The sequence below is a fragment of the Filicampus tigris genome, chromosome 15, assembly GCF_054856515.1.
Source record: "Filicampus tigris isolate MCC_2025a chromosome 15, RoL_Ftig_1.0, whole genome shotgun sequence".
NCBI classification, from domain to species: Eukaryota; Metazoa; Chordata; class Actinopteri; order Syngnathiformes; family Syngnathidae; genus Filicampus; species Filicampus tigris.
In genome coordinates this window covers 13,196,751-13,209,033 of record NC_141231.1, presented here as the reverse complement: position 1 = coordinate 13,209,033, position 12,283 = coordinate 13,196,751, and the positions used below count along the sequence as shown (strand labels likewise).

General features: G+C 40.2%; 1 protein-coding gene and 1 long non-coding RNA gene across 2 annotated transcripts in view; one reads left to right on the top strand and one right to left on the bottom strand.

Moving 5' to 3' along the window:
• The window catches only part of unc5cb (unc-5 netrin receptor Cb), a 193,260-nt gene that overhangs the window by 10,094 nt on the left and 170,883 nt on the right, over window positions 1–12,283 (top strand). The gene's annotated exons all lie outside the window — the stretch shown is intronic.
• LOC147135596 (uncharacterized) lies at window positions 4,455–5,053 on the bottom strand. Its single transcript, XR_015089755.1, has 3 exons — window positions 4,974–5,053; window positions 4,786–4,848; window positions 4,455–4,673 (listed from the first exon to the last, which is right to left on the bottom strand). It is a non-coding gene; the product is annotated as an uncharacterized LOC147135596 (long non-coding RNA).

The window sequence follows — 12,283 nt, the reverse complement described above, 5'->3', positions numbered from 1 at the left end:
TCAGTTGAGCCACAAGGGATTGTGTCTGCTGTGAAACATAAAAGTCCCACAGTGGAACGTTACCTATTGAAACCCACTCGGATGTAAAACCAAAATATGATGTCCGCCACAGAAAGGTTGTAAAAGAAGGTTGTCTCTCGTCCATTGCTGGGCTACTCACATAAACGGGCTGCCGTGTGTGTTGACTTGATTTTTTTTTTTTTTTTTTTTTAATAACTCCAGTCAAAATTGGAGTTAAGAGAGTTAGCTGTGATAAAACAAAACATTTTTGTCATATGTAAAAACTGCCTGAATGACCTGACAATTATATTTTTATTAAGCTAGAAATGACCATTCCTGACAGGTCATCAGGTAAGTTGATCGCCTCTTGTCTTAATAGATTGCACATTTCCAAAAAAATACAACATTTAACCGGTCACATTTCATGTTTGGCAATACTTGATCATGAATAAGTCATGCTAGCAATGTAGCTGCCTTGGGCAGAGATGAGAGGGGGCGGAGGCTGAAGTGAGGCTACATTAAAATCTTGCTAGCATGGATATGTATGGGGGGATCCTAATGTTGTGGCAGTCGACCCTTGTAGGCACTTCCCATCTTTGCCTTTTTTTGGGGGCGCGGGGGGGGGTCTAATTATTGCCTGTTAAATGGGCATCTAGTAAATGGTGCATATAATGATGCGCTTGCACAGAATGAAGTGGCCACCCGTCCTCCTGCTCGTGCTGCTGCTGGGGGGCTAACACGTAAATTGGCCTCCTTGCCTTCTTCCCTCCACTCATCCCTCATGTTTTTTTGGGGAGGGCTGTGCACGCGAACAGAGTCGCGCCTCGGGTTCTGTCGGGATTAATGGCACCGGGCTGAGTTCCGCTTTGGTTTATAGCCCTTGTCAGTGGCGCAGAAGAGGAGGAGGTGTTTAAAAATAGCTAATTAATTACCTCCACCAAGTGGAGGTGCTTCTATTAGACAGGCCAACGCCCTGTCTAACAAAAATGTAGTGCTTTGGTGCCAAGAAATTATGTTGAGGTGAAGGCAGGAGCTCCTATTAGACAGGGCTTTACTAGTAAAGTTGTGCTATGGTGGCATATTGGGGAACTATATATAGGCCAAAGCCCTGTCTAATATACAAGTAACCCTGTGTAAAGGTAAAGTGGAACAATTTAGTAAAGTGGCGCCAAGGAGCTATGTTGAATTGAGGGGAGGAGCTTCGATTAGACAGGCCAAAGCACTGCATAATAGAAAAGTAGTACTTTGGCGTCAAACTCTTGTCTAATAGTACAGTAATGTAGCACTTTGGTGACATCTTGTGGCTTTTTGGTGGAAGGAAATATGTTGAAGTGAGGGGAGGAGCTTTTTAGACAAGCCTGAGCCAGTCTAATAGAAAAGTAGTGCTTTGGTGCCAAAGCCCTGTCTCATAGTAAAGTAATACTTAGGCACCATCTTATGGCTTCTTGGTGCCAAGGAAATGGGTTGAAGTGAGGTGAGGAGCTTCTGTTAGACAGGCTGAAGCTGCGAAAACTAGTGCTTTGGCGTCATCCCTTGGCACCTGCAGGCAATTATAAACCTTTAGTGGCATCATTACTCAATTTTTTTTTGCGACAGTCTTGGTCGATATCCCAAGTTGATAGCTAAGCCAATGATTCTCAGTATGGAGCGAGTACCACTAGTGCAATGTGGGCTCCCTCTAGTGGTATGTGAAAGAATCACTGAATTGTGTGTTCATGCTGTGCATAATGTTAGTGACTTCAACTTTTTTTTAAAATATATTTGTTAGTACACTTCAGTTGTATCTAACCTTCATATACAATAAACAACAAAAGCAAAAATTATTTGGTACTATATTATAAAAGCACTCTAATGGTCGGTACAAAAGCACTCGTGATTGACATTTGTCTTTCCCGTCAGGCCGCGCTTTCTCGCCGTTGTTCATCCCCACGTAAATATCAGTGTTGAGCATCTCGTCTGCGGCTTCTGAGAAAAGCCCGGGCAACGTTTGCTGACATTTATCTCTAACTGAGAACAACCTTTATAAGTTATGAGAGGCTGTAATGGACCTGTCTGTTTAAATGTCGTAACACCAAAGCTCATTATAGGCACCTCAGTGGCCTAATGGGAAATGGAAATCAAGGGAAGTTAATATAATTATATTTTCTATAAAGCAGAATGTTAGAGGTTGCTATTTAGAAAAAAGTAAAACATTTTGGTTTGGCACCATTGTACTGTGAAGCGCTTGCGTGCCCACATAGGCAGCAAGGATTGTATTTTCACTCATGGAGGAAGCACTTCCTCACCAAGTGATCATTGCACCTTTAGAGGATGCTGTTTCTCATGGAATAGATTAGCTGGTAGGAGATGCACATAACTCTAACTTAAATTGTGAGAGCAATCTAAAATGCATTCCTAGAATAAAAAAATAAAAAAAATCCCTTAAAAAAAAACTTTTTTTTTTTTTAAATCTGGAAAACCAACCAATATGTTTTCCATATTTTTTTAAGTACCATGAACAAAACAATGTTTTTTTACTCAACAAAAGTATGTATGGTCAGTTTTTGGGGTAAAATGTTCTCATTTTGTCTTTATTTTTAGTAAAAAAAATGTTTAACCTCTTAATGGCCGGACCAAGAAATTGTCATGTTTTGTTGCGTCTCGCTTACATTTTGTCAATTTGATAAACACCCCCAAAATCCATGTTTTTGCAAATCAACAAAAATGTTTCTCTTTTTGTTTTGTAAACATAGCTGAAGAAAGATCTTTTTTTTGCCACAACTCAAAATCTATGACAAACAAAAAGATGATTTGCTTGTTTTTCCTGTACATTTTGCAATATGATGACAGAGAAACAGCCACAATATTTCCCATGTTCTTTTTACTTTTTGGTGAAAAAACAAAACAAAACAAAATTTTTTTTAACCACCATTCAAGTTTTTAAACCAAATATATTTTCTGTTTATAAAATGTTTCAAAAGAACATTTATTCCACTTTTTTAATCTAGAAAAAAAAGTTAATGTTCAATGTTTTCTATAATAGGAAAATACAAAGAAAACATGTTTTTTAGTTAACAAAGTAGTAGTAGTAGTCTTACTTTATTGTATTACCTTATTTATAAACAAAACTAAGAACACTTTTCCTTGTGTTGAAAAAAACATCCTAGTATGTTAGATTTCATTTTCATCTTGACTTATATTTGTTAGAGCATTCTGACTATTGTTGACATTGTCAGAATCACAGCACACGATATGACCTTGACTTTTATGATTAATGACAAACACAGACAAGGATATTATAAGTGCTTATCTTGTCATTAACGGATGTGCCCATGAATCATAAAACACATGCTTAAATTAGGCTCCATTAATTATTCCAAGATTAGAGGAGAAAGATGTTTTTTGTCCAGTGATTAATTAGATGATCTATGTGCCTTTTGTGCATGAGAACATGTCGCCAAAGTACTAAAATGTAAATTTCTGTCATTTTTCTGGTTTATTTTAACAGACGCACAAGCCAATAATCCACTTTTATAAACTACACACTCACACTAATTGCATGTTAAGGATATTCATACATATCAGTAAATTGACGCACATACAACAGATGGGCTATAAAACACGCTGTAAAATACTAAGCATGCTATAAATGTTTCACAGTTGTGTTTCTTAACCTCTAATGTTTGTTTTTCTATCGCATCACAAGTCACATTGAATGGAAAAATAATATAGGCTTTAAATTACAGTGTAAACATAACATGGGGCAAAGGATTTAGTAGGAAATTGTAACTAGAATCCCCCAAAAATCATGTCTCTACTAAATCCTGGATTTTTTTTTTGTTCGAAAACCCGACTGAAAAAGATATGAAAGCAAGCTCTATCACAAAAGTTATGTGCAAAGAAAACAAACTGAAGTTAATTTTTTGAAGTTAATCTGTTGTTTTTCTGTACAAAATCCTACTAAATATTTCCGAGACCAGACTGCTTGACAAATAAATTATTTACATACAAATAAAACAACATTTAATATGTACGTACCGGGTAATGTAATCTGTATATAAATCCCCAAAAATACATTTTGTACTCAATCCTGCACTTTTATGTACAAAATCCTGCTACCTGCGAGACAAAACTCTTTGAAAAATTAAGTTGTACATAATAATAGGCAATCGTGAACAAATGTGAAGAATGTAATTGAACCCCCCCCCCCATATTATGATTGCGCTTTAATATACAATTATTTATTCAAGATTGTCTTCCCATGTATTTTTTTCACAAGCAATCAATTCATCTATTTGACAATAAACGATTACATTTATGATACATAAAACCATAATGAGCAAGTAAGTGCACTGTAGTTCAGGTTTTCAACAAGAGTCAGGTAAGATCAGCACAGTCACCCAAAAAAAAAAAAAAGTCAGTTTGAAGCTTAATCTTATGCCGTTATGTACAAAATAGCTGTCTGACCAAATAAAAGTTAGGTTCATGCAAGTCAAGCAAGCAAATGAGGCTTAGTTTTTGAACAAAAGCGAGCGCAGGGTGACCGACTCGTGCGCCGCGTCTGGCCTGGCCCGGCCCGGCTTGCCGGCTGGCGTTCCCGGGAGCGACTTCTAAGCGGGCGGCACCGAGGAAGCGGCAGACTGGAGCTGCACACTCGAGTGCGTCCGCCTGCTGAGGGCAGCTGACGCCGGCCGCTGCGAAAACGAGACAAATGGCACTTGTACCGTTCCGGCGAGGTGAGGGCTGCCCCCCCCCCCCCCCCCACACCCTCCCGATAACGCCTCCTGTCCTGGCGACGCATCTCACCTGTCCCTCAAGCGCACTCGGCCCGCTTTGCTGGTCTCCTGGCAACGCCGACCCGCGAGTACGCTTCGTCGCACAAAGACAAAAGGATGAAGCGCCTCATAGAAAACACAACAGGACATATCTAGCTGTTCTCAAGCTGGGATCAAAACTATTGTACTTGTGAGTTTAAGAAAAAAAAAAAATCTCACCTTTACTGCTCTTGAAAAGAGATAGCTGTACTTTTTAATTGTTGCTTTGTCAAAGGCTTGTTTTTCACCCTTGATAGCAGCAAAATGGACGAACAGGAACCAGGAAATATAAAATGACGATGATGCATCACATTCGTGAGGTAGCGTAGCGCCTCAAAGTACAAGTAGGCTAACCCGACTTTTGGGTTTTTAAAGATACGAGCTGTCGTTAAGCTGGCGCGGTGAAGCTGAGTGCAACAATACACAAAGTTTACGGTTGGGTTCGATTCAATACTTTTGTGTCACGGTTCGATATTTTTTTGGATACAAACAGACAGATTTATCAATCACGGCGGCTGACGTGTTTTCTGAATCTGAGCCGTGATTGGTTGTTGTGAGCAGTTGTGATGTCACTTTCTTTGACAGAAGACAAAATGGCCGCCCCCGGAGATGGCTAAAAATGAGTGTATTAAAACTTATTCCACAAACGCAATGTTTATCAGAATGCCCTGTTTCAACTAGTGGGCTCGCATAGAACATATTCTTGAAAAAAAAAAAAAAATGTTTGCGTTGACTTGCTCCTCAAGCAGCTAACATGATACTTTCTGTTCCCGCTCTTATTTGAAACCAATTCACGCCACTTCCGGAGCACTCCTTAGCTGATTGACGCTAACTTCACGATCTCTTCGCCGTACGTTAAAGAACGTCACACAACACCAAATATTGTTGAAGGTTTTTTTGGGGGGGGGGGGTTATGCCAAGAAGTCTCAAAAGTACGGATATATGCTGCATATACTGTCAATTATTTGTATTTCAAGTACATTTCAGAATCTTTACTTGTTTTTTTTAGTAAAGTTGTTGAGTCAATACTCAGTCTTTTTTTGTTTTGTTGACACAAGTATCTTTACTTCTCCTGAAACTACAGCGCGTTCGTACTTTTACCACCTCCGCAGAAACAAACGGCAATTTAGCGCGCGGCCAACGGCTGTGACCGAGCACATGTTCCGAGCGCATGTATTGATGGCATCCTTTGACCCGGAGTGTGGCTTCCGTTGGGTCTTCTCGCTGTGCCGCCCCTCTGGAACGGATTACGGGACAGCAGGCCTAACAGCTTGGGCTGGTGCTACCCTGCGCGGCTGCCATCCTGCCTTCAGCGCTGCAGATGCGGCCTCACTGGCGGCTGCTGGGAATGAGCTGTGAGGGCTCGTACACCCTGCGCTTGGAAAACTGCTCTCTATAATCCCTGGAAAAATGGAACAGAAATCATGCGCTATATAAATACAATTCTATTCTATCGTATAGTTTGGCAGCGTGGTAGGATGGAACTGTACGTTCTCGCATTTGGTTAAGCAACTTCCCCTGCCCTGCCCTGCCCTTGACATTTGGATTTTGGCCTGTTTTGCTGCCGCTTCTCCTCTCTCTTCCCCTGTCTTTTGTGATTTAGGGCTCTATCAATAAACTTGACGTAACTGGTGTTTATAACACAAGTGGTTTAGGTCCTAAACTGGACCACGGTGAGCTGGAGCGACCCAGGCCGCTCGGCGGGAACTGTCGCAGCTTTCGGCTCGAGCTTGTGTAACGCGCGACAATACTCAACAAAAAGCAAACAAGTCTGACATCCCTCCTTTGACACTTTCCCACGGGAGTCTGATAAAGATGCCTTTGCTGTGAAGGTCACTTTGAGGTTTTTTTTTTTTTACCTGCACTTCTGTAGCCAGCATGAAATCCATCACCTGGCACCGCCATGGTAATGGACTCATTTTTTTCTCCCTGGTTGTCGGGGAGGCTCACGAGGGACACTGGCGTGGTTCTGCTGCTGTGAATTATTGACCCTGTGCCAGAGGGGAAGGTAGAGGTCAGCGCCGCCAATAACAAAAAGGACACCCTTGAGCCTTGGACCTAAAATGCCAGGGGTGGGGGGGGGGGGGGCACAGAGCAATCAAAGGGGACATGGTAATCATTAAAACCTTTTAACTTTATATACCGATCGACCAATCAGTAGAACACATTAAGAACCGTAGATGCCTTTAGAGGTCAAAATAGTGTGCTGTTCGAGTCTACACAGACACCGTATTCACATTGGTAATACAGTGGTGCCAGACAAGCCGAGCCGTAGTTTTATCTTTCCCAGAGGATAAAGAATATGTCTCTGTGAGTATTGTCATATTATTTCTGTGTGTTGCTCCACAGTTTGTGTTAAATGTCCAATGCTTAGAAGGTTCTAACACCACACCACGTTGCTATTTGTTAGCCCTTCTATGGCGTTTTGCACCTTGTGTAAGTATTAAGATAGCAAAAGGCAAAGTTGTGTGGTTGTTTTTAATAAAATATGTGTAATTCTCTTTGTTTTATGTTTATAAGTAAACTTCAACTGGGAGCCTGAAAACTTTTTTTTTTTGCCAAATTATGCGAAACTGCTGCATGTTAAGTGGGTTGGGGAAAAAAAACAGCAGTTGGGAATAAAAAATACAGTGAATGTAATGACCCCAAACATTTGACCTGTGTACAAAATCTCTTTTTCTAAAATTAGTTCCTGTTTTTGCCTTTTTTTGTTTTGTTTTGCCATGTGACATTTCAACCCCGAAAAAAACCAATAGATTTTTGTTAAAACTGCCCAAAGGAAGTACAGTATAAAATTCACTTTTTTGTATTACTTTTTTTTTGTATTTGTATTTGTGGTTGTTAAATGGCTAGAAACAGACAGTGTTGGCAAAAGTTCTCCCAACTTAACTTAAATCAACTTTTTTTTAGACCACTTTAAAAACAACCACAGGTGTAAAAGCAAAAGTGTTATACATAAGATCAAACATAAAACACATTAAAGAACTTTTTTTTTTAAAAAATGTTCACTACAACATAATCTGCTGATATCCTATACAGTATTACAACTGTGGCTATTTTTGTTGTTTTTCAGTGACACCTTTCAATCAACTACAGGGACAACTACTCATTTTGTTCTTCAAATCATACAGTTTCACTTTGAAACCGACTCGTTCAAAGTCAAATTCAAGCACCATGTCGAGCAGCTAAATGTAATAGTTTATGTATTTTTAAAACTAAACAAGATGTAAGCGTTGTGAACTTGTCTCAAGTGGCACCTACCTGTCATAGCAGTTAACAAAACGGCTAACTAGCCGATTAGCCGTTGAGGCTAACTAGTGGAGCCTGCCGTGTGCAGGGTGTGACAGACAATAACTCTCAGGAATTTTGTACTCTTTTGAAGCGAACGTGTTTCGTATTCAATCCAAAAACACTGTCTTATAACTCCATCGTCACTGTTGCACAAACAAGCTAATAGACACTAGCGCGACGCACCGCTCCTTTTAGAACTCTCAGCTCCTTTTAGAAGCCAGCGAGCGTTTTTTGTCTGGGCTTAGTATCGGCCATAAAAAATAAATACTCAAGTAAAATACAGTTTATACAATTCCCACTACCGGAAATAGACTTATTTGGCCGACAACCGGCCTGCTAGCGCTCATTATTTTTTGGCTGGTTGCGATGGTCACCATTATTCTCTTTTAGCAAAATCCCCTGAGAGCTTGTGTTTATTTTAGCTGCCATTTTCTCTTGCCAAGCAACATCGCTTCACATTTTTTAACCACGTTATGCAACATTTTGGCAACAGGGTCTCAGGATAATCTTTTTCTTCTGCATGCTGTGCTGTTGTGGAGCTGTTAAACGTGGACAAAAACAGAAAAGCAAAATTGGCAGCGACTCTACAAGTTACATTTTCACACCAGACCAGGGAGATGATATTATTCTGTTGTGTATATTAGCATGCAGCTGGGTTTTTTTTTGTGTATTTGCCAAGAGAGTGCATCAACACGTGGTGTTTGAGCTCAAGGACTGGAGTGGGCAAGGAAGGACGACCTGAAGCCAGCTCAATTCAGAGACAAGATGTTTTCCTCTTGTAGAAGGGCCTATCATTATTATTTTTTTCTATTTCTTTCTTCACAGTTGATGACAAGTCTCAAGAAAGAAACAGTGCACCTACTGTAAATTCGCAAAGGTTGGATCAAGTCAACCGGACAGTTCTTGTTTGGCAAAGATGTTTCACCTCCAATCTTCCTGCACGCCAATCAGTTGTTCACTAGTCTTGTGGCACAAAAGATCTTGTTAGGGCCACTCTTCCTGCGAAATGTTTGGTTACATTTTCTATCCATCCATCCGCACTCAGGTGCCGTGTGCGAAATATGGGCCATAACTGCTTGGGTTTCCATGGCAACGGCGGTCTTGAATGCCCACAAGCAAGTGACAAATGCATCCAATATGTTTTGGCGTCTCGAAAGCGTGGAAGAGAGAGTCCGCTCTGTGTTTCTGTGATCGGATCGATGGTCAATAGTTATAGTGGAATTTCCGTCCGTCCATGTACAGAATTTGCTGCAGGCCATTGGAATAGAAATATCAGGGGATATCAGTCAAAAGCGCGCGATTGATTCAGTCATCATTTCTTTAGGCCACATAACGTATGTCGTATAAGAGATTCAAACCCAGAACTTCAGAACTGTGAGGCAGATGGGCTAACCACGATTCCACCGTGCTCCCCATTATAATAAAAATAATCCTCTGCCGATCCTGTGTGATCGGATGGTAAATTTGCTGGATTATTCTTTGTGTGCCCACCAAGCATCGTCAAATTAGACCACCAGTTTCTTTAAAATCCTACACACATGCAAATGATTATTTTAGAGTTTCGATAGTTTCTGGTTGACAAATCGCCTTATCTCTCTCAAAGCAGCTCGCTCGAGAGAGTCGACCCGATAGCTCCCTTTGAGGGACAGCGTCTAAACTGTAACGACGCTAATGATTTCACATTCGCTCGTAGTTATTTACGGCTTCTCTCGACACAACCTGTGATTCACTCACCGTCTTAAAACCTGTCTGGCTAATTTTTTTCTCTTTTTTTAAAAATTTTTTGGCATCCTTGCAGGTGTTAATCAGCCCGAGAGCCAAATAATGAGGCGCTCCTCCTCGTTGATCTACTGTATTCCTTCTGCTGCACTTCCCCTGCTGTGATGATGTATAGACGCACTCCCCCCCCAAAAAATCTTGTACCAAGGCTTACTAGAGGAACACAAGCTTTCCTTGGAGAAAATGTTGACAAAAATCAACCCCTTGTGGTTAAAACCAGCCATATTTCCCAATATCTTTGACTAATATACAGCTACAGGAAAAAGTGTATGAAACCTTTGGAATTACCCAGATTACTACATGAATTGGGCATAATATAGTCATTGAATATAAGTAATTAAACAGCCGCAAATGACTCTGTAAGTTGCTGTCTTATTGGTAATTTCTCAAAGAGGATAAAGAATATATGCTTGTGATTACTGTATCTGTCCATGTTATTCCACATGTGTTAAAATGTCCATTGCTTGAAGGGTTCCAAAACCATGACTATCAATTCTAACAGTTGTAAATGGTGTTTCCCATTATGTTAGCATTAAGCTAGCGGGCCATTCTTTGGCAACGTTATTTTGTTGTTTATAAATACACAATGTGTAATTCTCATTGTTTTACGTTTATTTGACAGTAAACTTCAACTATGACCATTAATCATGGTGAAACCTTTTATTTGGAAAAGAATCCACACTATTTACTGCTGCTTATTGTGAAGTGAGTCGAATTGAGGTTACTGCCACCAATTTCGGCAATTAAAGCCGAGGAAGTGGAAGCTTTAAGCCAAGTTGCAAACTGAAGTGAAACCTTAAGTTTTTAGCTTCTCCGCACCAACTGACACATCAGAGAGTTATCGTCTCATTGTGCATCTTTTTTTTTTTTCCCCCTCCTCGTAATTATACTTTATCGTCACCATGCGAACATTGTAAACACAGAAGCGCATAGTTGTTGATTCTGAAATGACCAGCCTTGCGCTATCTGCAGTCTCCTGCTAAGCCGTATTAGCTTAGCACGGACCTCACACTGAGACATTTCCAAGGTTCTCCGCCACTTCGGGCCCAAAAAGTCCTGATAACGATGAAGCATTAGACGCCGCGCGTGTACAGACGGAGCTGGCGTGCTGGAAAATTGGCCCGATCGGGAGGGATGCGGCTTTATTATCACAATTGAACGCCAAAAAAATAAAATCCGATTAGGGGGATTTTGACCCCGTCGCTGTCTTAGTCACACTCCCAGATGATGTTTGTGGAGCCATCCAAAGGTCCAGCACTCATGGAAGGAATGGAAGCGTGAGTATGTTGGAAAAGGAGAGGAGTGAAGCCTTCCAAGTGGATGAAAGTGCTTGAAAAGTTCACCAGGAATTTGCTTTTGGGATTATTAGTTGGAATCTCTCTGTTAATCTCTATTGTGCTAATAGTTTAATTATCACATGTGCCTGTTTTGTGGACTTTTTTGACTATGGATTATTTCTAATCGTTCTGTTTATAGTTCTTAAGATAGGAGTGATCAGGCTTACACATTTTTGTGAAACAACATTTTTGTTTGCTTTGATTTGCTCGCAAAAATTTGACATGGGTGCTGTATGGTGGCAGTGAACTCAACTCACTTCACAGCAAGCAACAATTCAAGAAAGAGGATTCAAACTGTTTTTTGCCACTCCAAGTTGAATTTTACTGTCAAACTAAACTTAAAACAAAGACAATTACGGGTCTTGTTTAAAAAAAACCCAAAACATAACTTTGCCTTAAAGCCTGTTAGCTTAATGCTAACATAATAGGAAACGTCATAGTCGGGCTAACAAATAGCATATGGTGGAGAAACACTTAAGACAGATAATATAACAATACTCAAAGGCATTATTATTTATCCTCTGTGAAGATCAACTATTATTACTGCATCTTAATGAGGAGCTGAGATTGGATCGTATATCCATATGTCTGACCGATACAGCCCATAGAAGCCATAGAACGGCTATCAAATAGCACGGTGTAACCCCAAAATCACACCTGCACATTTTTCTATGTAAATAATCCACCACATAGACCGTATTTGCTCTCATCTAGCTAAATTTACATTAATTGTGCAAGTTTGGAAGTTTTCCCCCGACGGCCCAGAACGCCAACTTACAGTATTTATACCAACATATTTTACCAGCACCTTATGTTTTATGCAAGGCGTACTTTTTTTTTTGTACGACATAACTTATTAGCTCCAGTCCAAGTTCCAAAAAACAGGGGGAAAAAAACATTGTTTTAAATCTACACCGCATTTTATTATCAAATTTATCTTCCATAAAGTTACAAAGTGGCCTGAAGCTTTTAAAGCTTTTATGTTAATGTATAATTATATCCGCGCATAACTAAAGTGAGCCATGGATTATGAGTACAGCATGTGTGTGTGTGTGTGCATCGCCGATTTGTATTTGTTTTTAG